Source organism: Zea mays, chromosome 5, assembly GCF_902167145.1.
Source record: "Zea mays cultivar B73 chromosome 5, Zm-B73-REFERENCE-NAM-5.0, whole genome shotgun sequence".
Classification (NCBI taxonomy): domain Eukaryota; kingdom Viridiplantae; phylum Streptophyta; class Magnoliopsida; order Poales; family Poaceae; genus Zea; species Zea mays.
This window is the reverse complement of record NC_050100.1, coordinates 55,962,466-55,990,317: the sequence shown is the minus strand read 5'-3', so window position 1 is coordinate 55,990,317 and position 27,852 is coordinate 55,962,466. Positions and strand designations below refer to the sequence as shown.

The following is a 27,852-nucleotide window of genomic DNA, read 5'->3' as shown; positions in this document are numbered from 1 at the left end:
AGCACACAGTTAGTCTCAAAGAGTCAAGTTGTAGCACATCTCCCCCTAAATATGTGCATCACTTGCAATTGGACTTGTGAGGTCCGGGGAGTGCTTGTACAACTTGAGCACCATAAATAAACAACAAAATGCATTAAGGAACATGATCAAGGCATAAAACACATGTATGCTATAAATCAATCCAGGTTCCGCGAATCTAAGACATTTAGCTCACTTCGCAGCTTGCAAAAGGTCGACTCATCTAGAGGCTTGGTAAAGATATCGGCTAGCTGGTTCTCGGTGCTAACATGAAACACTTCGATATCTCCCTTTTGCTGGTGGTCTCTCAAAAAGTGATGTCGGATGTCAATGTGCTTTGTGCGGCTGTGTTCAACAGGATTATCCGCCATGCGGATAGCACTCTCATTATCACATAGGAGTGGGACTTTGCTCAAATTGTAGCCAAAGTCCCTGAGGGTTTGCCTCATCCAAAGTAGTTGCGCGCAACACTGTCCTGCGGCAACATACTCGGCCTCAGCGGTGGATAGGGCAACAGAAGTTTGTTTCTTAGAACTCCATGACACCAGGGACCTTCCTAAGAATTGGCACGTCCACGATGTACTCTTCCTATCGACCTTACATCCAGCATAGTCGGAGTCTGAATATCCAATCAAGTCAAAGGTAGACCCCTTTGGATACCAGATCCCGAAGCAAGGCGTAGCGACTAAATATCTAAGAATTCGCTTCACGGCCACTAAGTGACACTCCCTTGGATCGGATTGAAATCTAGCACACATGCATACGCTAAGCATAATATCCGGATCCGGTCTACTAGCACATAAATAAAGTAAAGACCCTATCATAGATCGGTATGCCTTTTGATCAACGGACTTACCTCCTTTGTTGAGGTCGGTTCCCATTAGAGTCTTTGCGGGCTTGGCGTCCTTCATCCCAAACCGCTTGATCAAATCTTGTGTGTACTTCGTTTGGGAGATGAAGGTCCCATCCTTGAGTTGCTTCAATTGGAACCCAAGGAAATAGCTTAACTCGCCCATCATCGACATCTCAAACTTTTGAGTCATCACCCTGCTAAACTCTTCACAAGACTTTTGGTTAGTAGAACCAAATATTATGTCATTGACATAAATTTGACACACAAAAAGATCACCATCACATGTCTTAGTGAAAAGAGTTGGATCGGCTTTCCCAACCTTGAAAGCATTAGCAATTAAAAAGTCTCTAAGGCATTCATACCATGCTCTTGGGGCTTGCTTAAGTCCATAGAGCGCCTTAGAGAGCTTACACACGTGGTTGGGGTACCGTTCATCCTCGAAGCCAGGGGGTTGCTCCACGTACACCTCCTCATTGATTGGCCCATTGAGGAAAGCGCTCTTCACATCCATTTGGAACAATCTGAAGGAATGGTGAGTAGCATAGGCTAACAATATGCGGATTGACTCTAGCCTAGCCACAGGAGCGAAAGTCTCCTCAAAGTCCAAACCTGCGACTTGGGCATAACCTTTTGCCACAAGTCGTGCCTTGTTCCTTGTCACCACCCCGTGCTCGTCTTGTTTGTTGCGGAACGCCCACTTGGTTCCCACAACATTTTGCTTGGGATGAGGCACCAGTGTCCAAACTTCATTTCTCTTGAAGTTGTTGAGATCTTCCTGCATGGCCAACACCTAGTCCGGATCTAGCAAGGCCTCTTCTACCCTGAAAGGCTCAATAGAAGAGACAAACGAGTAATGCTCACAAAAATTAACTAATCTAGAGCGAGTAGTTACTCCCTTGCTAATATCACCCAAAATCTGGTCGACGGGATGATCCCTTTGAATCGTCGCTCGAACTTGGGTTGGAGGTGCCGGTTGCGCTTCTTCCTCTATCACATGAACATCTTATGCTCCCCCTTGATCACACGCCTCTTCTTGATGAACCTATTCATCGTCTTGAGTTGGGTGATGCACCATTGTTGAAGAAGAAGGTTGATCTTGCTCTTTTTGTTCCTATGGTCGTACGTCACCAATCGCCATGGTATGTATTGCGGCCGTCGGAACATCTTCTTCATCTACATCATCAAGATCAACAACTTGCTCTCTTGGAGAGCCATTAGTCTCATCAAATACAACGTCGCTAAAGACTTCAACCAAACCCGATGATTTGTTGAAGACCCTATACGCCTTTGTATTTGAGTCATAACCTAACAAAAACCCTTCTACAGCTTTGGGAGCAAACTTAGAATTCCTACATTTCTTCACTAGAATGTAACATTTGCTCCCAAATACACGAAAGTAAGACACATTGGGTTTGTTACCGGTTAGAAGCTCATATGAAGTCTTCTTGAGGAGGCGATGAAGATAGACCCGGTTTATGGCGTGGCAGACCGTGTTCATGGCTTCCGACCAAAACCGCTCGGGAGTCTTGAATTCTCCTAGCATTGTCCTAGCCATGTCTATGAACGTCCTGTTCTTCCTCTCTACCACACCGTTTTACTGTGGTGTGTAAGGAGCGGAGAACTCGTGCTTGATCCCTTCCTCCTCAAGGTACTCCTCCACTTGAAGGTTCTTGAACTCGGACCCATTGTCGCTCCTTATCTTCTTTACCTTGAGCTCAAACTCATTTTGAGCTCTCCTTAGGAAGCGCTTGAGGGTCCCTTGGGTTTCAGATTTATCCTGCAAAAAGAATACCCAAGTGAAGCGGGAAAAATCATCAACTATAACAAGACCATACTTACTTCCTCCTATGCTTAGATAGGCGACGGGTCCGAAGAGGTCCATATGAAGTAATTCCAGGGGTCTTGATGTTGTCATCACATTTTTGGCATGATGAGAGCTTCCCACCTGTTTACCTGCTTGACAAGCTGCACAAGGTCTATCTTTTTTTTAAAGTTACATTAGTTAGACCTATCACGTGTTCTCCCTTTAGAAGCTTGTGAAGGTTCTTCATCCCCACATGTGCTAAACGGCGATGCCACAGCCAGCCCATGCTAGTCTTAGCAATTAAGCATGCATCTAGACCGGCCTCCTCTTTTGCAAAATCAACTAAATAAAGTTTGCCGTCTAGTACACCCTTAAAAGCTAATGAACCATCACTTCTTCTAAAGATAGACACATCTACATTTGTGAATAAACAGTTATATCCCATATTACAAAGTTGACTCACAGACAACAAGTTATATCCAAGCGACTCAACTAAGAACACATTAGAAATAGAGTGCTCGGATGAAATAGCAATTTTTCCTAACCCTTTCACCTTGCCTTGGTTCCCATCACCGAATATGATTGAATCTTGGGGATCCTTGTTCTTGACGTAGGAAGAGAACATCCTCTTTTCCCCCGTCATGTGGTTTGTGCATCTGTGTAACGCCCCGAATTTTGCAGTTGAATTTTTTCTTTTCTTTACTCGCCAAATTCGGGCGTTACCTTTTCTTTTTCTTTTTGCCCTCGCTAGACCTTGACTTTTTCCAAAGCTAGTGGGATTCGGTTTGGAATTCCCGTGTAAAGAAAAACTCTAAAAAATACTTTATGTTGTTTGATGCACCATGCCGAGCTATGCATTCTTTGATTGTTTGAAAGTGCAAATGCATTCATCTAGGAAGATCGGATTTCGAAAACAGGGAAATAATCTTTTCTTTTTCTTTCTCTTTCTTTCTCTCTCCCTCTTCCCCTTTCCCTCTCTCCCGCGCCATGGGCTCCTTGGCCGGCCCAGCCGCCCCTTGGCCGGCCCAAGCCCCCTGCGCGCCCCCCCTCTTGGGCCTTGGCAGGCCCAGCCGCCCCCCCCCCCCCCCACCTCCCCTTTTTTTCCCCAATTCCCTCTCCCTCTCCCTCTCCCTCTCATTTTCCCTCTCTCTCCCTAAGCCGCCGCCCCTACCCCTCTGCCCTAACCGCCGCCGCCCCCTGCTCGGCCGCCGCCCTCGCCGTCGGCCGCCCATCGCCGGTGAGCCCCCCCCCTTTCCCTCTCCTCCCTCCCTCTCCCCTCTCCCCTCCTCCCTCCCCTTGGCAGCCCAGCCGCCCGGCCACCCCTGGCCGCCCCCAGCCCAGCCGCCGGCCGCGCCCTGGCCCCAGCCGCGCCTGGCCAGCCTCGGCCGCGCCCTCGGCCGCCCCTGGCCCCTGGCCGCCCGCCAGCCGCCCCCTGCCCGCTGGTTCGGCCGCGCCCCTGGCCGGCCCAGCCGCTCGCCCAGCCGGCCGGTTCAACCGCCCTAGGGCCGGTTCAACCGCCCCCCCTGTTTTTTTTATTTTTTTATTTTTATTTTATTTTATTTACTTTCTGTGATCATAATTACCTTATTTTGGGTAGACTAATCATGGTTCATGCTATGGAATTGAGAAGTTTAATTTAGAATTTCGTTGCGCTAGTTGATTCATTTAGTTAATTGTTTATCCCGTGCAATGTTAATCAACTTAAAATGATTAGGTTCCCACTAGTGCATATAACAGAATTCTTTTGTTAGGAACCTATTGAAACTAGAGTGCATAATTTAACTAATCATTAGTGCATAAACTTTAACCCCCCTGCGAGACCCTTTTCCCGTTTCTTTCTAACCATAACAAATGCAATGTCAAATGTCATACTTGATGCATATTCGCTTTATTTGTTCCCTTGTATGGTGTACTGTTCTTTTGTATTAAATATGTGGATGGATGTATGTATGTTTGCGCTCGCATAGAGAACGATCCGGTCGAAGAGCCCGAGGAATTCGCAGGAGAAGCCCCTGAGCAGCAGTCGGTTGGTGGAGGCAAGTGTCCTTTGACCTATCTCTGTCCTAATCATTCTTTAATTCACCTCCCGCATCACACATTTATACCTAAGGATTGACTAGCTTTTTGTTATCCATGTCCTTGTTTACCTATTTGGGTCGGATTATTACTGCTTAGTTTGATACTATTGCTCAACTTTAATCAATGAACATGATGTGGTTATCTATGATACGCTGTTTTCCCGTTCTTATTTATGATTATACTTGTGGCATTTAAGGGGACTCGAGTGGTTTCTCGAGTGCCTCTCCGTAAGGACCTGTTCAATGGATGACCGCCCGGGAAAACAGTGCAACCATGAGGGTGGAATGGGGTGCCCTTAGCTGAATAATTAGAGGATCCGGGGTGTAGTTCGCTTCGCCGTCGTGCCGTCAATGGGGCTCGGTGTATGTGGCTCGCTCTGCCAAGGTTGATTTGTCCCTTGGGGAGGAGTGCGGTACATTTAGGAAACCTAACGGGTGGCTACAGCCCCGGGGAATCTTTGTAAAGGCTTCGTAGTGAATCCTTGGCCATTCACCTCGGGAGTGAATAAGGGTCTTGCAAGCCCGGGCCAGAGAGGGAATCACGGCTTGTGGGTAAAGTGCACAACCTCTGCAGAGTGTTATGAAACTGATATATCAGCCGTGCTCGCGGTTATGAGCGGCCAAGGGAGCTCCAGAGATTAGTGATACTTGATCAGAGATACTTTGGTACAGGTGACAATGAGATTGATGGTTCTGATTACGATTATGGTATTGGTAAGTGGTATTCTTTCCGTTTGGAAAGGATACATTGGGCTAATAACTTGGGTTAATGTTAAAACCTGGCTTTCTACTAGTAAGTAATAACCTGACCAACTAAAAGCAACTGCTTGACTTATCCCCACATAAAGCTAGTCCACTACAGCCAAACAGGATACTTGCTGAGTATGTTGATGTGTACTCACCCTTGCCCTACACACCAAACCCCCCCCCCAGGTTGTCAGCATTGCAACCACTGCTCAGGCGAAGATGAAGCTGTGGAAGGAGACTTCCAGGAGTTCCAAGACTACGACGAGTTCTAGGTGTGGGTTAGCGGCAACCCCCCAGTCGGCTGCCTGTGAAGGCCGCGTTATCTACGTTTCTTTTCCGCACTTTGATTTATTGTAAGAACTATATGGACGTCTCAGACGTATGATGTAATCGACTATTTCCCTTATTAATACTATTTTGAGCACTGTGTGATGATGTCCATATTATGTAACTGCTGTGTACGTGAATAACTGATCCTGGCACGTACATGGTTCGCATTCGGTTTGTCTTCTAAAACCGGGTGTGACATAAGTGGTATCAAAGCCGTGCTGACTGTAGGACCGCTGACCTAGAGTAGAATGGTCGTTCTAAGGACTATAGACCTCTGTCTCTGCCTTGACTTTGATATCCCTTCAAAAGTTGGTCATACCGACCAAGCCTATGTTCTACTATATATTATACCTTGCTGAAAATCATGTTTTATTCTAATCCTTCATTTACTTATGATTCATTATTTGCTGGTCATATTAATTCTGTTCTCACCCTTTTGCTTGCGATGTCTTTTGTAGATGGCTCGACTTAGACACACTGCACGAAAGTCCGTCATCCCCTTCTTACCCTCCCGCCTTGCTGAGCGTCCGCTTCGCCGTCCCGTGGCCGGACAGTCCAGCCACTTGGAGAGACTACACCACCGCCTGCGTGAGGAGCAGGAACGTCGACGACAGGAGCAGCAGGGCTCTTCTTTCTCGCTCCACCAGGAGATAGAGTCTGTGAGGAGCTGCTCTCCTGTGCTTCCTCTGGAGGCGCCCCCTGCACCACCACTGGGCGCCCCAGCTTCTGGAGTAGCTGCTGGAGGAGACCCAGACGACGGAGATGGCGACGACAGCTCGAGCCACGACACCGACTTCTCTGCTAACCCTGAGCCGGAAGGATGGGTTGCTCGACCCATCACTCGCGACGCTGCTCGCGGGTGTCACTTCCACGATGCGCTCGACACCCTGCTACGTCGGGCATTTGACCGGCATACTTGGTCCGTCGAGTATCGCTGTGTGGTCTACCAGCATAGTCGCGGGGTCTACCCGGACCGCTGGGAGGCGACTTGCTTGGTGCGCTGTCCGGAGGACAGTCTCCAGGGTGCGGAGGCCTGCTCAGAGCACTATTCTATCTCTGAGCGGGACTCAACTGAGGCAGCCATGCAAGATGCTGCACGGCGTGCGCTTTCGCACTACTGCTCGGTTTTCGGTGGGGCAGCTGACGGTCTTGACCTGAAGTATTACCCCCGCCGTCCATCTGGCAGCACAGGAGGCGTGATTGTCTCACCTGTCGGTGAGGGCAATCCTAGGTTGAGCAGCACAGTCAACCTAGCCGCCGTGCTAAACACGGAGCTGGACCATGCATTAGACGAGCTGAGTAGGGCTCGTGCTGAGATCGCCCTGCTGCGGGCTGAGCGCGCGGAACGTCGTCATCTGGATGGTGGTTCCCCCGCTCCCGTCGGGACTCAGCACCCGTACCGCTCACCTCAGCGTGGACACCAGCCTTATGGCAATCCCGACTGCAAGACCAAGATAAATCTAGAACCATAGATCGCTAGAGTTGGATCTTGTAATTAATACGAAATATATATGCATAGAAGCTTCAGTCTTAGCGTTAATCTCGGTCTTAGTTAGTCTTAGTTAGACAGGGTAGTTTGCTATATCCTGTGCATTTATGTTTGTCATGATGAACTATGTTTGGTTTGGATCTTTGTAATGATTGTCACCAGAGTGTGGGTATCCCCTGCATTTTGGTTTACATATTATGTTAATGGAGTTAGTTATATAGTTGGGAAACCTTTTATTCCACTTTCCTCTTGATCTGAGAAGCTGTGTGGTCTGTGTTGGAGATCAGTGAAGATGCTCACCTGCTCAGTGCTGTTGAAGAATTCTATACTCTTTTCTTATGCTGCAAGATTTGCCAGATCAGCTCTGATGTGTGGTTGCATTCTGCAGATGTCAGAGAACAGGCGCAGAGGAGGAAGGCGTGCTCAGCAGGAGCGAGCCGCTCAACAGGAGGAGGTGCCCCAGCAGCAGCACCTGCCGCCCCCGCCCCCGATGTCCATCGAGCAGATGTTTCTGATGCAGACTCAGGCAGTTCAAGCCATCGGTCAGACTTTGGCCGCCATTCAGCAGCAGCAGCAGCAAGCACCACCCCAGCCTCAGATGCCTCAGATGCCCAGAGACAAGCGTGCTGAATTCATGAGAGGTCATCCCCCAACGTTCGCTCACTCTTCTAACCCCATGGATGCTGAAGATTGGCTGCGCACTGTGGAGCGGGAGTTGCATACCGCTCAGTGTGATGACAGGGAGAAAGTCTTGTATGGTCCCCGTCTGTTGAGAGGAGCAGCCCAATCATGGTGGGAGTCTTACCTCGCCACCCATGCCAACCCCGACACCATCACCTGGGAAGAATTCAGAGGTAGCTTTCGTCAGTACCACGTGCCTGCAGGTCTGATGACAGTGAAGAAGGAGGAGTTCCTGGCCCTTAAGCAAGGGTCATCATCTGTCAGTGAGTATCGAGACAGGTTTCTGCAATTGTCTCGCTATGCTCCTGAGGATGTCAACACTGACGCCAAGCGACAATACCGTTTTCTGAGAGGCTTGGTCGACCCCCTGCAGTATCAACTGATGAATCACACCTTCCCGACATTCCAGCACCTGATTGATAGAGCGATCATGACAGAAAGGAAGCGTAAGGAGATGGAAGATCGTAAGCGCAAGATCAGTGGACCCCAGCCTGGAAGCAGCAGCCGCCCTCGTTTTTCAGGCAATCAACCTCAGCAGTTCAGGCAGAACCAGCGTCCACCTCAGCAGCGTCAGCAGCATCAGCAGTTCCAAAGGCAGTATCCTCAGCATCAGTACCAGAACCGTCAGAGCAATCAGTCAGGAGGTCAGTTTCAGAAGTAGAATCAGCAAGCACCTCGTCTTCCTGCCCCAGCAAACCAGCAGAACAGTCAGGCAGCACCAGCTCAGGTTGGAAACAGGGCATGTTTCCACTGTGGAGAGCAAGGCCATTGGGTGATGCAATGTCCGAAGAAGGCAGCCCAGCAGCAGTCAGGCCCCAATGCCCCAGCAAAGCAGAATGTGTCTCAGCCTGGAGCAGGCAATCGCCCTCAGCCGCGTTATAATCATGGAAGGCTGAATCACTTGGAGGCTGAAGCAGTTCAGGAGACCCCTGGCATGATAGTAGGTATGTTCCCAGTCGACTCCCATATTGCAGAAGTGTTATTTGATACTGGAGCAACGCATTCTTTCATTACTGCATCATGGGTAGAAGCACATAATCTTCCAACTACTACCATGTCAACCCCCATTCAAATTGACTCAGCTGGTGGTAGAATTCGAGCTGATAGCATTTGTTTAAATATAAGTGTGGAAATAAGGGGGATAGCGTTTCCCGCCAACCTTATAGTAATGGGTACTCAGGGAATAGATGTCATCCTAGGGATGAATTGGTTAGATAAGTATTAGGCAGTTATCAGTTGTGATAAAAGGACAATCAAGTTGGTGTCCCCACTAGGAAAGGAAGTGGTGACCGAGTTAGTCCCACCTGAGCCGAAGAAAGGAAGTTGTTATCAGATGGCTGTCGATAGCAGTGAAGCAGATCCAATTGAGAGTATCAAGGTTGTGTCTGAATTCCCAGATGTGTTTCCAAAGGATTTACCGGGTATGCCACCAGAGCGGAAAGTTGAGTTTGCCATAGAGCTTCTTCCTGGAACCGCCCCCATCTTTAAGAGAGCTTACAGAATATCCGGACCAGAGTTGGTTGAGCTTAAGAAGCAGATTGATGAGCTGTCAGAGAAAGGTTACACCCGGCCAAGCACCTCGCCTTGGGCCGCCCCTGTCTTATTTGTGGAAAAGAAAGATGGCACCAAGAGGATGTGCATCGATTATCGAGCTTTGAATGAGGTCACGATCAAGAACAAGTATCCCTTGCCCAGAATAGAAGATCTGTTCGACCAGTTGAGAGGAGCCAGTGTGTTCTCCAAGATTGATCTGAGGTCAGGTTATCATCAGCTCAGGATCCGACCTTCGGACATTCCGAAGACGACATTCATTACCAAGTATGGTTTGTATGAGTTCACAGTGATGTCTTTTGGTTTGACCAATGCACCAGCGTTCTTCATGAATCTGATGAACAGTGTATTCATGGATTACCTTGATAAGTTTGTGGTGGTATTCATTGATGACATTCTGATTTATTCCCAAAGCGAAGAAGAGCACGCAGATCATTTGAGGATGGTATTGCAGAGATTGCGAGAGCACCAGTTGTACGCAAAGTTGAGCAAGTGTGAGTTCTGGATCAGCGAAGTCCTGTTCTTGGGTCACATAATCAACAAGGAAGGATTGGCTGTGGATCCGAAGAAAGTGGCAGACATTCTGAACTGGAAAGCGCCAACAGATGCTCGAGGAATCAAGAGCTTCATTGGAATGGCCGGATACTATCGGCGATTCATTGAAGGGTTTTCGAAGATTGCGAAGCCAATGACAGCGTTGCTAGGCAACAAGGTTGAGTTCAAATGGACCCAGAAATGTCAAGAGGCCTTTGAAGCGCTGAAAGAGAAGTTGACTACCTCGCCTGTCCTAATCTTGCCTGATGTGCACAAGCCCTTCTCGGTGTATTGCGATGCTTGTTACACAGGTTTGGGATGCGTATTGATGCAAGAGGGAAGAGTTGTGGCTTACTCGTCCCGACAGTTGAAGGTTCATGAGAAGAACTACCCAATCCATGATCTAGAGTTGGCAGCAGTGGTTCACGCACTGAAGACATGGAGGCACTATCTGTATGGACAGAAATGCGATGTTTACACAGATCACAAGAGTCTGAAGTACATATTCACTCAGACAGAGCTGAACATGAGGCAACGAAGATGGTTAGAGCTGATCAAAGACTATGAGTTGGAGATTCATTACCATCCAGGCAAAGCAAACGTAGTGGCAGATGCTTTGAGCAGAAAGAGTCAAGTCAATCTGATGGTCGCTCGCCCGATGCCTTATGAGTTGGCCAAGGAGTTCGACAGGTTGAGTCTCGGGTTTCTGAACAATTCGCGAGGAGTCACAGTTGAATTGGAACCTACCTTGGAGCGAGAAATCAAAGAAGCGCAGAAGAATGATGAAAAGATCAGTGAGATTCGGCGATTGATTCTAGATGGCAGAGGCAAAGATTTTCGAGAAGATGTTGAAGGCGTGATATGGTTCAAAGACCGCTTATGTGTTCCCAATGTCCAGTCTATTCGAGAGTTGATCCTCAAGGAAGCTCATGAGACAGCCTATTCGATTCACCCTGGTAGTGAGAAGATGTATCAGGATCTGAAGAAGAAATTCTGGTGGTACGGAATGAAGAGGGAAATCGCAGAGCATGTGGCTAAGTGCGATAGTTGTCGAAGAATTAAGGCAGAGCACCAGAGACCAGCTGGATTGTTGCAACCGTTGCAGATCCCTCAGTGGAAATGGGATGAAATTGGTATGGATTTCATAGTCGGATTGCCTCGCACTCGAGCCGGCTACGATTCTATTTGGGTAGTGGTGGACCGTTTGACCAAGTCAGCCCACTTCATACCTGTCAAGACCAGCTACAACAGTGCAGTATTGGCAGAGTTGTATATGTCTCGGATCGTTTGTCTTCATGGTGTGCCAAAGAAGATAGTGTCAGACAGAGGAACGCAGTTCACCTCTCATTTCTGGCAGCAGTTGCATGACGCCTTGGGCACACATCTGAATTTCAGTTCAGCTTATCACCCGCAGACAGATGGCCAGACTGAAAGGACCAATCAAATTCTCGAAGATATGTTGAGAGCCTGTGCGTTGCAAGATCAGTCCGGATGGGACAAGCGATTGCCTTATGCAGAGTTTTCCTATAACAATAGTTACCAGGCCAGTTTGAAGATGTCACCGTTTCAGGCGCTTTATGGAAGGAGTTGTAGAACTCCGTTGCAATGGGATCAGCCTGGAGAGAAGCAAGTGTTTGGGCCAGACATTCTGCTTGAAGCCGAAGAGAACATCAAGATGGTCCGAGAGAATCTGAAGATAGCGCAATCGAGGCAGCGAAGCTATGCAGACACAAGAAGAAGAGAGCTGAGTTTTGAAGTCGGAGACTTTGTCTATCTGAAAGTGTCACCGATCAGAGGAGTCAGAAGATTCGGAGTGAAAGGCAAGCTAGCACCCCGCTACATTGGTCCGTACCAGATCCTCTCAAAGCGTGGAGAAGTGGCTTATCAGCTCAGCCTGCCAGAGAATTTGTCTGTTGTGCATGATGTCTTTCATGTGTCTCAGTTGAAGAAGTGCTTGCGTGTGCCAGAAGAGCAGTTGCCAGTGGAAGGTCTTGAGGTCCAGGAGGACTTGACCTATGTTGAGAAGCCAGCTCAGATCCTTGAGATTGCAGACAGAGTCACCCGAAGGAAGACCATCAGAATGTGCAAAGTCAGATGGAATCACCACTCTGAGGAAGAAGCAACCTGGGAGCGTGAAGATGATCTAGTGGCCAAGTACCCAGAGCTCTTTGCTAGCCAGCCCTGAATCTCGAGGGCGAGATTCTTTTAAGGGGGATAGGTTTGTAACGCCCCGAATTTTGCAGTTGAATTTTTTCTTTTCTTTACTCGCCAAATTCGAGCGTTACCTTTTCTTTTTCTTTTTGCCCTCGCTAGACCTTGACTTTTTCCAAAGCTAGCGGGATTCGGTTTGGAATTCCCGTGTAAAGAAAAACTCTAAAAAATACTTTATGTTGTTTGATGCACCATGCCGAGCTATGCATTCTTTGATTGTTTGAAAGTGCAAATGCATTCATCTAGGAAGATCGGATTTCGAAAACAGGGAAATAATCTTTTCTTTTTCTTTCTCTTTCTTTCTCTCTCCCTCTTCCCCTTTCCCTCTCTCCCGCGCCATGGGCTCCTTGGCCGGCCCAGCCGCCCCTTGGCCGGCCCAAGCCCCCTGCGCGCCCCCCCTCTTGGGCCTTGGCAGGCCCAGCCGCCCCCCCCCCCCCACCTCCCCTTTTTTTTCCCCAATTCCCTCTCCCTCTCCCTCTCCCTCTCATTTTCCCTCTCTCTCCCTAAGCCGCCGCCCCTACCCCTCTGCCCTAACCGCCGCCGCCCCCTGCTCGGCCGCCGCCCTCGCCGTCGGCCGCCCATCGCCGGTGAGCCCCCCCCCCCCCCCTTTTCCCTCTCCTCCCTCCCTCTCCCCTCTCCCCTCCTCCCTCCCCTTGGCAGCCCAGCCGCCCGGCCACCCCTGGCCGCGCCCCTGGCCGCCCCCAGCCCAGCCGCCGGCCGCGCCCTGGCCCCAGCCGCGCCTGGCCAGCCTCGGCCGCACCCTGGCCGGCCCCGGCCGCGCCCAGCCGCGCCCTCGGCCGCCCCTGGCCCCTGGCCGCCCGCCAGCCGCCCCCTGCCCGCTGGTTCGGCCGCGCCCCTGGCCGGCCCAGCCGCTCGCCCAGCCGGCCGGTTCAACCGCCCTAGGGCCGGTTCAACCGCCCCCCCCTGTTTTTTTTATTATTTTATTTACTTTCTGTGATCATAATTACCTTATTTTGGGTAGACTAATCATGGTTCATGCTATGGAATTGAGAAGTTTAATTTAGAATTTCGTTGCGCTAGTTGATTCATTTAGTTAATTGTTTATCCCGTGCAATGTTAATCAACTTAAAATGATTAGGTTCCCACTAGTGCATATAACAGAATTCTTTTGTTAGGAACCTATTGAAACTAGAGTGCATAATTTAACTAATCATTAGTGCATAAACTTTAACCCCCCTGCGAGACCCTTTTCTCGTTTCTTTCTAACCATAACAAATGCAATGTCAAATGTCATACTTGATGCGTATTCGCTTTATTTGTTCCCTTGTATGGTGTACTGTTCTTTTGTATTAAATATGTGGATGGATGTATGTATGTTTGCGCTCGCATAGAGAACGATCCGGTCGAAGAGCCCGAGGAATTCGCAGGAGAAGCCCCTGAGCAGCAGTCGGTTGGTGGAGGCAAGTGTCCTTTGACCTATCTCTGTCCTAATCATTCTTTAATTCACCTCCCGCATCACACATTTATACCTAAGGATTGACTAGCTTTTTGTTATCCATGTCCTTGTTTACCTATTTGGGTCGGATTATTACTGCTTAGTTTGATACTATTGCTCAACTTTAATCAATGAACATGATGTGGTTATCTATGATACGCTGTTTTCCCGTTCTTATTTATGATTATACTTGTGGCATTTAAGGGGACTCGAGTGGTTTCTCGAGTGCCTCTCCGTAAGGACCTGTTCAATGGATGACCGCCCGGGAAAACAGTGCAACCATGAGGGTGGAATGGGGTGCCCTTAGCTGAATAATTAGAGGATCCGGGGTGTAGTTCGCTTCGCCGTCGTGCCGTCAATGGGGCTCGGTGTATGTGGCTCGCTCTGCCAAGGTTGATTTGTCCCTTGGGGAGGAGTGCGGTACATTTAGGAAACCTAACGGGTGGCTACAGCCCCGGGGAATCTTTGTAAAGGCTTCGTAGTGAATCCTTGGCCATTCACCTCGGGAGTGAATAAGGGTCTTGCAAGCCCGGGCCAGAGAGGGAATCACGGCTTGTGGGTAAAGTGCACAACCTCTGCAGAGTGTTATGAAACTGATATATCAGCCGTGCTCGCGGTTATGAGCGGCCAAGGGAGCTCCAGAGATTAGTGATACTTGATCAGAGATACTTTGGTACAGGTGACAATGAGATTGATGGTTCTGATTACGATTATGGTATTGGTAAGTGGTATTCTTTCCGTTTGGAAAGGATACATTGGGCTAATAACTTGGGTTAATGTTAAAACCTGGCTTTCTACTAGTAAGTAATAACCTGACCAACTAAAAGCAACTGCTTGACTTATCCCCACATAAAGCTAGTCCACTACAGCCAAACAGGATACTTGCTGAGTATGTTGATGTGTACTCACCCTTGCCCTACACACCAAACCCCCCCCCCCAGGTTGTCAGCATTGCAACCACTGCTCAGGCGAAGATGAAGCTGTGGAAGGAGACTTCCAGGAGTTCCAAGACTACGACGAGTTCTAGGTGTGGGTTAGCGGCAACCCCCCAGTCGGCTGCCTGTGAAGGCCGCGTTATCTACGTTTCTTTTCCGCACTTTGATTTATTGTAAGAACTATATGGACGTCTCAGACGTATGATGTAATCGACTATTTCCCTTATTAATACTATTTTGAGCACTGTGTGATGATGTCCATATTATGTAACTGCTGTGTACGTGAATAACTGATCCTGGCACGTACATGGTTCGCATTCGGTTTGTCTTCTAAAACCGGGTGTGACAATCTGCTGTCGATAATCCAGCTTGAGCCCCCGGATGCATAAACCTGCAAGGCAAATTTAGGCTTGGGTCTTAGGTACCCAACTCATGTTGGGTCCTACAAGGTTAGTTACAATAGTCTTAGGGACCCAAATGCAAGTCTTGTCTCCCTTACATTTGTCCCCTAATTTCCTAGTAATTACCTTCTTATCCTTTCTACAAATAGCAAAGGAAGCATCGCAAGCATAATAAATTGTAGAAGGTTCATTCATTACTTTTCTAGGAACATGAACAATATTTCTTTTAGGCATAGCATTTTTCCTAGCCAAATTTCTATCATGCATAGAAGAACTAGAGGCAATCATGGCATGAGAATCAAAAGCATCATAACTTCTATAAACATTCCTAGAATGTCTCCTATCATGATACATGAAAGCATGGTTCTTTTGAGCACTACGAGCTATAGGGGCCTTCCCTTTCTCCTTGGCGGAGATGGAAGCCTTATGGCTTGTTAAGTTCTTGACTTCTCTCTTGAAGCCAAGACCATCCTTAATTGAGGGGTGTCTACCAATCGTGTAGGCATCCCTTGCAAATTTTATTTTATCAAAATCATTTTTGCTAGTCTTAAGTTGAGCATTAAGACTAGCCACTTCATCTTTTAGTTTAGAAATGCAAACTAGGTGTTCGCTACAAGCATCAACATTAAAATCTTTATACCTATTGTGTAACACCAGAAAAAAATTGATTTAGGGATTTGAGAAAACCCCTCCAAAATATAGTTGGGTCCAAATAACTTCTAATAAAGATTTTCTCTTCTTTTTCAAAGACGTCCCCTCTAATGTGAAAAAAAAACAAGCATAAAAACTATATATATATATAGTTAAACTATTTTTCTTCTCTTTGAAGGATAACATGGCTAATTCAACTTATGTGAACTACGTTTTTTTTAAAAAAAATGAATTTATTTATTTTACATAAAGGGATGAAGTAATAAAAAAAAATAAAAATGACTTGCATTTTCATGTTGGATATTTTGAGGTGTAGAAATTTATAACCAAACTATACTTGGATTTGAACTCAATTGACAAAAATAGAAAAGGAAAGTGAAAAGAAAACAAAAAGATTGACTCTCCTCTCAGCCGTTTGGGCTGATTTCCGCTCGGCTCAACTGCCACGTTACCGGCTCACTCACCTTGCCCGGACTTTGGCTAAGCAGTCTACTGCGCGGGCTTTCATTGACGCGTGGGCCTGTGGGGCAGTCTCTGTGTGCTCGTACTCTCTCAAGCGGTGCCGATGGGCGGGTCCCAGTGGTCAGATCTCCTTTGTCCTCACTCCTTGCTGATCGCTGCTACGGAGATTTCCCGTAGAAGTCGCAACAACACGCCATGCCTCTCAGGATTTCTGCGCACGTGGGTCCCATGCCATGTCCGTCCAGTCTACTTGCATGCTTGCCGTTTGCTTGATCTGGACACTAGCATGTGGGGCCTCGTCTACCTGCGCTCGGCCAGCTCGCGGTTGTTTGGATATGGCTCCGACGCAAACACACGGCGGCGAATCCAATCTCAACCATCGCCGCGCGGATATCTCGCCTCCGGACGCGTATAAATATATCGTCGATCGCCGCATAACTCAATCACGTCCATGGTGCAAGCACGCTGCAAGTCACGCCAGACACCGGAAACGAGGGAGAACGGAGGGAGGAGTACTGCCGTTGTGGGATTGCTCGTCTACCAGCATGGAAGCATCGGTAATCGACCAGGGGTGTGTTCTCTGGGACACACGGACGGGGGTCGCACTGTCACCGGGCCAACACGCTGGCCGGAGCCTAACCAATTTCTCGTCGGACTGCACGGGGCGCCGCTGAACTACCAGTCGCCATGGCCGACCTCGTCGCAATGCCATCACCGGTGAGACTACCTTCACAAGGTTTACTTTACCTTCCATTTCGTGCTGCACCCCAGATTACCAGTAACAGAACCTCGGGACGCCAGATTGTGGTGCGCGGCCATGGCGCCGCCACAGGGGGCTGGGGCGCCGTTGCGTCGGGCCAGCGTTGGGAAGGAGAATGGTGCCATCACCGTCGATCTGTTCGCGGATGGCTGGGATCGTACTGGACATCTGGTTCGGCCAGATCCGATTGGGACCGTAGATTGCGAATCAGGTGGTTGTGGTTGGTTTGGGGTTTCATAAAATCTGGGCCATCGGTTTTTAATCCTGTGGCTTCTGGCGCATATCGTTTCGATCTTGGGCGGATATGATCTCGGCCCTTGACTTGCGATCGGACGGCCAGGGTCGTCCGATACCCCTTCGGCCTCGTGACTTTTACAAAAGAAACCCCCTGGTTTCCAGTATTCAACCCTCCGTCCACCGTAGTTCAATTAGTATTACAGATCGGTCCTGTTTTTCACGATTTAGACCCTAGACTTTGTAAAATTTGTAGCCACAACCCTTGTGTCCTTTGGAATTTATAAAATAAATTCAGATTTCGACTTTTAGTTTAGAAATAATTCTAGAAACTAGTTTAATTCATATTTAACTCATTTTAACTTCAAATTGATCCATTCCAGTTGCATTAAATTCATAATAATGTTGTTTATCACCTTGTAATCTTGGTTGGTTATGAAACATATATTTAAATTATGCACTTAGCTTATTCTATATTAAACACGTAAAACTTTGGAAAATCGTAACTAATTCATTTTAACTCCGATTTGATCCGTTCGAATTGCGTTAGCTTTGTATAAATATTTACTACACAGTAGCAATATTCATTGTATGATATCCCTTACTTTTATAATCAGGTAACTAATTTGGTTAATCTATGTTTTGTGGATTAGCTTATTCTAATATTAATATAGTATTCTGATCTTATAATTATAATTCGATTAAAATATAATTTCTAGTCAAGTTATAATTAAGATTAAAGGTGGAATGATTATTTATTCAGATTATCTTTATAAAACCAACTCAAGACCTAGTTTTAATTACTTCATCACGTAGACCTTCCGAATACCATAACTCCTTAACCGTAACTCCGATTTTAGTAGTTCTCGAACCTGTGATCTCGTTACGACTCGTAGATTATTATTATGCAGTTTATTCTTATGTTTGGTGTGATGTTAATTTTTCCTATACCATGCTTGTTTGTATTGCTACGACTAGCAGTGAGGTCACGAGAATCTGAAGATCATCCTGGTACCTAGAATCTCAAGTCCTAGGCAAGTTGTGCCCTTGATCACTTCTTTTTACCCAGTCATGTTCTAATTAATCATCATGATCTGCATAGGTTAATCTTGATGGGACCCAATAGGATACCCTAGTTTGTCTATCTTTATACCTTGTTTACCACTGAACTTTCTGGGTAGTACTTGCTAGTGCTATATGTGGTTTTGGGTATGGAGATACATTATTCATGATTACACTTTTGTTATCAGTTGTTATTTACTGTTCATGATAAGATCATTATGTTAATTGGAACATGGAGAACCACCCGGGAAAACAGTGCTACCACAAGGGTTTAATGGGACGCCCTTGGCTGATTAATTAGGAAAGCTAGTGGATGACTACCTTACCCGAAAGGGGCAAGGGCAGTAGGAGAGTGGTCAGTGTAGGGAGGCCCTTGGGATGATTTTGCTGCGATGGCGGTCATGCGAGGGATTCCTGCATTGGAGCTTCCTATAAACTGTAGCGGGTTTTCTGAAGCTAGTGGAACTTTGTAAAGGTCTCGTAGTGTTACCCTGCCTCACCTCCTCGGTAGAGGTGTATGAGATTGGCCGTCTCTTGGCAGATGGGTAACATGACTTGTGGGTAAAGATGCGCAACCTCTGCAGAGTGTAAAACTGGTATACTAGTCGTGCTCACGGTCATGAGCAGCTCGGACACTCACATGAATTAATCTATGGAACTAAATTCAATTTGTCATATGCATTGCATCGCAGGTGATGTTGTTACTTTTGTTCTACTTCTTAATTGGGTTTGGTATTTACTTATACTTAGTAATTGCTAATAAAATTTTGACCAACTTTAAAAGCAATGCTCAGCTTCAACCATCCTCTTTGGTAAGCCTTACACTTCACGTGAACTCCCACCTTTGGCGAGTTCATGCACATTATTCACCACAACTTGTTGAGCAATGAACGTATGTAAGCTCACTCTTGCTGTCTCACACCCCCCCATAGGTCAAGAACAGGTACCGCAGGATGAGGCGCATGGAGGATGCTGCGACGAGTTCGTGAGAGGTCTAGGCCGTCGTCTCCCAGTCAACTTTGGGTTGCTGGACCGTTGTCTCCTTATAATGTAATTATTTATTTTATACAGAACTCCTATTATGTAGTAAAGTTGTGACATTCGATCCTGTGCCATGATTCATCATATGTGTGAGACTTGGTCCCAGCACACCTGGTGATTATGTTCGCGCCCGGGTCTTGGTGCCCCAAAACCCGGGTGTGACATATTGCAAACTACAACATGTTCTACACAAGATGTTGATTTATTAGCTATTTCTAACTTAGCATTCAAATCATCATTTATGCTCTTTAGGCTAGAAATAGAGTCGTGACATGTAGACAATTCACAAGAAAGCATTTCATTCCTTTTAATTTCTAAAGCAAGGGATTTTTGTGCCTCTAGAAACGTATCATGTTCTTCATACAAAAGATCCTCTTGCTTTTCTAATAACCTATTCTTATCATTCAATGCATCAACTAATCCATTAATCTTATCAACCTTAGTTCTATCTAGGCCTTTGAATAAACATGAATAGTCTATTTCATCATCACTAGATTCTTCATCACTTGAGGAAGCGTAAGTACTAGTATTATGCGTGCTTACCTTCTTTTCCCTTGCCATGAGGCAGGTGTGATGCTCGTTGGGGAAGAGGGACGACTTGTTGAAGGCGGTGGCGGCGAGTCCTTCGTTGTCGGAGTCGGACGACGAACAATCCGAGTCCCACTCCTTTCCAAGATGTGCCTCGCCCTTAGCCTTCTTGTAAGCCTTCTTCTTTTCCCTCTTGTTCCCTTGTTCTTGGTCACTATCATTATCGAGACAATTAGCGATAAAATGACCAATCTTACCACATTTGAAGCATGAGCGCTTCCCCTTTGTCTTGGTCTTGTTGGGATGCTCCTTGCGACCCCTTAGCGCCGTCTTGAAACGCTTAATGTTGAGGGCCATCTCTTCCTCATTGATTCTCGCCGCCTCAACTTGTGCCACCTTGCTTGGTAGCACTTCCTTGCTCCTCGTTGCTTTGAGAGCAACGGTTTGAGGCTCGTGGATTGGGCCGTTCAATGCATCGTCAACGTATCTTGCCTCCTTGATCATCATCCGCCCGCTTACAAACTTTCCAAGTATCTCCTCGGGCGTCATCTTGGTGTACCTAGGATTCTCACGAATATTGTTCACAAGATGTGGATCAAGGATAGTAAAAGACCTTAGCATTAGGCGGACGACGTCGTGGTCCGTCCATCGCGTGCTTCCATAGCTCCTTATTTTGTTGACGAGGGTCTTGAGCCGGTTGTACGTTTGGGTTGGCTCCTCGCCCCTAATCATCGCGAATCTCCCAAGTTCGCCCTCCACCAACTCCATCTTGGTGAGCATGGTGATGTCATTCCCCTCATGTGAGATTTTGAGGGTGTCCCAAATCTACTTGGCGTTGTCCAAGCCGCTCACCTTATGGTATTCATCCCTACACAATGAAGCTAGAAGAACAATAGTAGCTTGTGCATTTTTGTGAATTTGCTCATTAATGAACATGGGACTATCCGTACTATCAAAGTGCATTCCATTTGCTACTATCTCCCATATACTTGGATGGAGAGAGAACAAGTGGCTACGCATTTTGTGACTCCAAAATCCGTAGTCCTCTCCATCAAAATGGGGGGTTTACCGAGGGGAATGGAAAGCAAATGAGCATTGGAACTTTGTGGAATACGAGAATAATCAAAGGAAAAGTTTGAATTAACCGTCTTCTTTTTCTCGTAGTCGTTGTCGTTGTCCTTTTGGGAAGAGGAAGACTCGTCGCTGTCGTAGTAGACTATCTCCTTGATGCGCCTTGTTTTCTTCTTCCTCCCGTCTTCTCTTTTGTGGCCCGAGCCTGAAAGGGAATTAGGCTTACACCTAGTTCCTATATTATTTTGGTGGTTGAATTGCTCAACACAAATCTTTGGACTAACTAGTTTGCCCAAGTGTATAGATTATACAGGTGTAAAAGGTTCACACTCAGCCAATAAAAAGACCAAGTTTTGGATTCAACAAAGGAGCAAAGGGGCAACCGAAGGCACCCCTGGTCTGGCGCACCGGACTGTCCGGTGTGCCACCGGACATGTCCGGTGCGCCAGGGGGACTCAGACTCAAACTCGCCACCTTCGGGAATTCCCAAAGGCGACTCGGCTATAATTCACCGGACTGTCCGGTGTACACCGGACAGTGTCCGGTGCGCCAAAGGAGGTCGGCCTCAGGAACTCGCCAGCTTCGGGAAACGCCAACGGCTAGTCCACTATAATTCACCGGACTGTCCGGTGTGCACCGGACTGTCCGGTGCGACTCCGGAGCAACGGCTATCTCCGCGCCAACGGCTCTCTGCGGTGCAATAAATGCGCGCGCAGCGCGTGCAGATGTCAGGCGAGCCCATGCTGGCACACCGGACAGCAAACAGTACCTATCCGGTGTGCACCGGACACCCAGGCGGGCCCACATGTCGGAAGCTCCAACGGTCAGAATCCAACGGCAGTGATGACGTGGCAGGGGGCACCGGACTGTCCGGTGTGCACCGGACTGTCCGGTGCGCCATCGAGCAGACTGAGAGCACCTAGAGGGGGGGGTGAATAGGTGATCCTGTAAAAACTTAAACTTAAGCCACAAAAACTTGTTAAGGGTTAGTACAAGTATGGCCAAGTGGCTAGAGAGAATTCAAAACACGATAACCACAAGAAAGCAATCACAGAGTTGACACGGTGGTTATCCCGTGGTTCGGCCAAGTACAAAACTTGCCTACTCCACGTTGTGGCGTCCCAATGGACGAGAGTTGCACTCAACTCCTCTCAAGTGATCCAATGATCAACTTGAATACCACGGTGTTTTTCTTTCCTTTGATCTTTTCCCGTTTGCGAGGAATCTCCACAACTTGGAGTCTCTCGCCCTTACAATTGAGTTCACAAAGAAATACGGAGTAAGGTGGGAATGAGCAACGCACACAAGACTCGAAAATCAGAGCAACAACACGCACACAAGTCGCAACAAGAGCTCGCAACGCAACACAAAGAGTTCACAACTCCACAAGAGCTCTATATGCTATCACAATGAAACGAATGCGTGAGATTGATGTCTTGGTGCTTAGAAGAGTTGTAGGAATGCTTGGTGTACTCCTCCATGCGCCTAGGGGTCCCTTTTATAGTCCCAAGGCAGCTAGGAGCCGTTGAGAACACATCTGGAAGGCTATCCTTGCCTTCTGTCGTCGGGCGCACCGGACAGTCCGGTGCACACCGGACACTGTCCGGTGCCCGATTTGTTTCCTTAAATGGCGAAGCCGACCGTTGCCGACCGTTGCAGATCTGGCGCACCGGACAGTCCGGTGCACACCGGACAGTCCGGTGCTTCCTTCCGACCGTTGGCTCGGCCACGTGTCGCGCGGCGATCGCGCGGCCGACCGTTGGCCCGGCCGACCGTTGGCTCACCGGACAGTCCGGTGCGCACCGGACAGTCCGGTGAATTTTAGCCGAAGTCGCCGGAGAAAAACCCGAGAGCGGCCTCTTCGGCCGAGGCAGCCTGGCGCACCGGACACTGTCCGGTGCACCACCGGACAGTCCGGTGCCCCAGACCGAAGCAGCCCCTTGGCTGTACACAGCCAAGTCTTCTCTTCTTCTATCTGTTTCTAACACTTAGACAAATATATTAGTACACAAAACCAATGTACTAAGGCTTAGAAACATACCTTAACTTGTGATTTGCACTTTGATCATCCTTGGGCATATTTTCACATTTAAGCACTTGTGTTTGCACTCAATCACCAAAATACTTAGAAATGGCCCAAAGGCACATTTCCCTTTCAATCTCCCCCTTTTTGGTGATTTATGCCAACACAACATAAAGCGACTAGAACAAGTGCAAAATCACTTTAAATAAAAACTCAAATTGGTTTTATTCAATTTTGGCATATATGGATCATCCTTTGCCACCACTTGGTTTGTTTTTGCAAATCAAACTCAAATCTCTATCTCTAAGTCAAACACACATGTTGAAGTATAAAGAGAGTCATTCCAAAAGAGATTGATCAAAGATTTCAAAAACTCCCCCTATTTCCCATAATCAATACTTCTCCCCACAAGAAGCCAACTTTTGACAAGAGAGACAATAAAAGCTTTTGACACAACAAAAACTCTATTCTACTATTTTCAAAATCTCTCAAGTGGTAGCTGATCCATTTATCGCTTTGGCCTTTATTTTCTCCCCCTTTGGCATCAAGCACCAAAACGGGATCAATCTTGGCCTTTTAACCCCATTGCCTCACCAAAGTCTTCAATTAAGAGCAAATGGCAATAAAATTTCATGAGATGAACTTGGAGTTAGTTACCCTCTCATCGGAGTGCAGTGGAAGTCTTTCATGGTCCAAGTCCACCTTTTCCCTTTCAATCCTCCTTCGAGACTCAATCAAGCAAACTCAAGCAAATGGTTAGTCTCAAAGGGTCAAGTTGTAACACATCTCCCCCTAAACATGTGCATCACTTTGCAACGGACTTGTGAGGTCCAGGGAGTGTTTGTACAACTTGAGCACCAAAATAAGCAACAAAATGCAAAAAGGAACATGATCAAAAGCATAACTACATGTATGCTACAATTCAATCCAGGTTCCGCGAATCTAAGACATTTAGCTCACTACGCAACCTGCAAAAGGTCTTCTCATCTAGAGGCTTAGTGAAGATATCGGCTAGCTGGTTCTCGGTGCTAACATGAAACACTTCGATATCTCCCTTTTGCTGGTGGTCTCTCAAAAAGTGATGCCGGATGTCTATGTGCTTTGTGCGGCTGTGTTCAACAGGATTCTCCGCCATGCGGATAGCACTCTCATTGTCACATAGGAGTGGGACTTTGCTCAGATTGTAGCCAAAGTCCCGGAGGGTTTGCCTCATCCAAAGTAGTTGCGCGCAACACTGACCTGCGGCAACGTACTCGGCCTCAGCGGTGGATAGGGCAACGGATGTTTGTTTCTTAGAGTTCCATGACACCAGGGACCTTCCTAAGAATTGGCACGTCCCCGATGTACTCTTCCTATCGACCTTACATCCAGCATAGTCGGAGTCTGAGTATCCAACTAAGTCAAAGGTAGACCCCTTTGGATACCAGAGCCCGAAGCAAGGCGTAGCAACCAAATATCTAAGAATTTGCTTCACCGCCACTAAGTGACATTCCTTAGGATCGGATTGAAATCTAGCACACATGCATACGCTAAGCATAATATCCGGTCTACTAGCACATAAGTAAAGCAAAGAACCTATCATTGACCGGTATGCTTTTTGATCAACAGACTTACCTCCTTTGTTGAGGTCGGTGTGTCCGTCGGTCCCCATCGGAGTCTTTGCGGGCTTGGCGTCCTTCATCCCAAACCGCTTTAGCAGATCTTGCGTGTATTTCGTTTGGGAGATGAAGGTGCCGTCCTTGAGTTGCTTCACTTGGAACCCAAGGAAGTAGTTCAACTCGCCCATCATCGACATCTCGAATTTCTGCGTCATCACCCTGCTAAACTCTTCACAAGACTTTTGGTTAGTAGAACCAAATATTATGTCATCGACATAAATTTGGCACACAAACAAATCACCATCACATGTCTTTGTAAAAAGAGTTGGATCGGCCTTCCCAACCTTGAAAGCATTAGCAAGTAAAAAGTCTCTAAGGCATTCATACCATGCTCTTGGGGCTTGCTTAAGTCCATAGAGCACCTTAGAGAGCTTACACACATGGTCGGGATACCGTTCATCCTCGAAGCCAGGGGGTTGCTCCACGTACACCTCCTCCTTGATTGGCCCGTTGAGGAAAGCGCTCTTCACATCCATTTGGTACAACCTGAAAGAATGGTGAGCGGCATATGCTAGCAAGATTCGAATTGACTCTAGCCTAGCCACAGGAGCAAAAGTCTCCTCAAAGTCCAAACCTGCGACTTGGGCATAACCTTTTGCCACAAGTCGAGCCTTGTTCCTCGTCACCACCCCGTGCTCGTCCTGTTTGTTGCGGAACACCCACTTGGTTCCCACAACATTTTGCTTCGGACGAGGCACCAGTGTCCAAACTTCATTGCGCTTGAAATTGTTTAACTCCTCTTGCATGGCCAACACCCAGTCCGGATCTAGCAAGGCCTCTTCTACCCTGAAAGGCTCAATAGAAGAGACAAAGGAGTAATGCTCACAAAAATTAACTAATCGAGATCGAGTAGTTACTCCCTTGCTAATGTCACCCAGAATTTGGTCGACGGGATGATCCCTTTGAATCATCGCTCGAACTTGGGTTGGAGGTGCCGGTTGCACTTCTTCCTCCATCACTTGATTGTCTTGTGCTCCCCCTTGATCAAGCGCCTCCACTTGAGGTACCTGTTCGTCATCTTTGGTTGGGAGATGCACCATAGTTGAGGAAGAAGGTTGATCTCGTTCATCTTGTTCCTGTGGCCGTACTTCTCCAATCGCCATGGTCCGTATAGCGGCCGTCGGAACATCTTCTTCATCTACATCATCACAATCAACAACTTGCTCTCTTGGAGAGCCATTAGTCTCATCAAATACAACGTCGCTAGAGACTTCAACCAAACCCGATGATTTGTTGAAGACTCTATACGCCTTTGTATTTGAGTCATAACCTAACAAAAACCCTTCTACAGCTTTGGGAGCAAACTTAGAATTTCTACCTTTCTTCACTAGAATGTAGCACTTGCTCCCAAATACACGAAAGTAAGATACATTGGGTTTGTTACCGGTTAGAAGCTCATACGAAGTCTTCTTGAGGAGTCGATGAAGGTAGACTCTGTTGATGGCGTGGCAAGCAGTGTTAACGGCTTCCGTCCAAAAGTACTCGGGGGTCTTGAACTCTCCTAGCATCGTCCTCGCCATGTCGATGAGCGTCCTGTTCTTCCTCTCTACCACACCATTTTGCTGTGGTGTGTAGGGAGCGGAGAACTCGTGCTTGATCCCTTCCTCTTCAAGGAACTCCTCCACTTGAAGGTTCTTGAACTCGGACCCGTTGTCGCTTCTTATCTTTTTCACTTTGAGCTCAAACTCATTTTGAGCTCTCCTGAGGAAGCGTTTGAGAGTCCCTTGGGTTTCGGATTTTTCCTGCAAAAAGAACACCCAAGTGAAGCGGGAAAAGTCATCAACAATAACTAAACCATACTTACTCCCTCCTATGCTCAGATAGGCGACAGGTCCGAAGAGGTCCATATGCAGCAGCTCCAGGGGTCTTGACGTGGTCATCACGTTCTTGCTGTGATGTGCTCCTCCCACTTGTTTACCTGCCTGACAAGCTGCACAAGGTCTATCTTTTTCGAAATACACGTTAGTCAAACCTATCACATGTTCTCCCTTTAGAAGCTTGTGAAGGTTCTTCATCCCCACATGTGCTAAGCGGCGATGCCACAGCCAGCCCATGCAAGTCTTAGCCATTAAGCATGCATCTAGACCGGCCTCTTCTTTTGCAAAATCAACTAAATAAAGTTTGCCGTCTAATACACCCTTAAAAGCTAATGAACCATCGCTTCTTCTAAAGACAGACACATCTATATTTGTAAATAGACAATTATATCCCATATGACATAATTGACTCACAGATAGCAGATTGTATCCAAGACTCTCTACTAAAAATACATTAGAGATAGAATGCTCATTATAAATCGCAATTTTACCTAAACCTTTTACCTTGCCTTGATTCCCATCACCGAATACAATTGAATCTTGGGAATCTTTATTCTTGACGTAGGAGGTGAACATCTTCTTCTCCCCGTCATATGGTTTGTGCATCCGCTGTCGATAATCCAGCTTGAACCCCCGGATGCATAAACCTGCAAGGCAAATTTAGGCTTGGGACTTAGGTACCCAACTCTTGTTGGGTCCTACAAGGTTAGTCACAATTTCCTTAGGGACCCAAATGCAAGTTTTATCACCTTTGCATTTTGCTCCTAACTTCCTAGCAATTACTTTTCTATCCTTTCTACAAATTGCAAATGAAGCATTCAAAGCACAATAAATTGTAGAAGGTTCATTTGCTATTTTCCTAGGAGCATGAATAACATTCCTTCTAGGCACATGATGAATAGCATTTCTTTTAGGAACAACATTTCTCCTAGTAACATTTCTATCATACACATAAGAGGAACTAGGAGCAAACATGGCATGAGAATCATTAACATATGAATCAAAAGCATCATGACTTACATTTCTAGTTTGTCTTCTATCATGATACAAAAATGCATGGTTCCTTTTAGCACTAGTAGCCATAGGGGCCTTCCCTTTCTCCTTGGCGGGAATGGGAGCCTTATGGCTTGTTAAGTTCTTGGCTTCTCTCTTGAAGCCAAGTCCATCCTTAATTGAGGGGTGTCTACCAATTGTGTAGGCATCCCTTGCAAATTTTAGCTTATCAAAGTCATTCTTGCTAGTCTTAAGTTGAGCATTAAGACTAGCCAGTTCATCATTAAGCTTGGAAATTGAAGCTAGGTGTTCACTACAAGCATCAACGTCAAAATCTTTACACCTAGTGCAAATTGTAATATTTTCAACACAAGAGTTGGATTTATGTGCTTCTACTAGTTTAGCATTTAAGTCATCTTTAATGCTCTTTAATTTAGAAATTGAATCATGGCATGTTGACACTT

At 47.0% G+C, this 27,852-nt stretch overlaps 1 long non-coding RNA gene across 1 annotated transcript; it reads left to right on the top strand.

The window, feature by feature from the left end:
• Positions 1 to 16,503: 16,503 nt before the first annotated feature.
• Positions 16,504 to 19,377, top strand: LOC103626377 (uncharacterized). The gene is made up of 2 exons (XR_552911.3): positions 16,504 to 16,918; positions 19,190 to 19,377. It is a non-coding gene; the product is annotated as an uncharacterized lncRNA (long non-coding RNA).
• Positions 19,378 to 27,852: the final 8,475 nt, after the last annotated feature.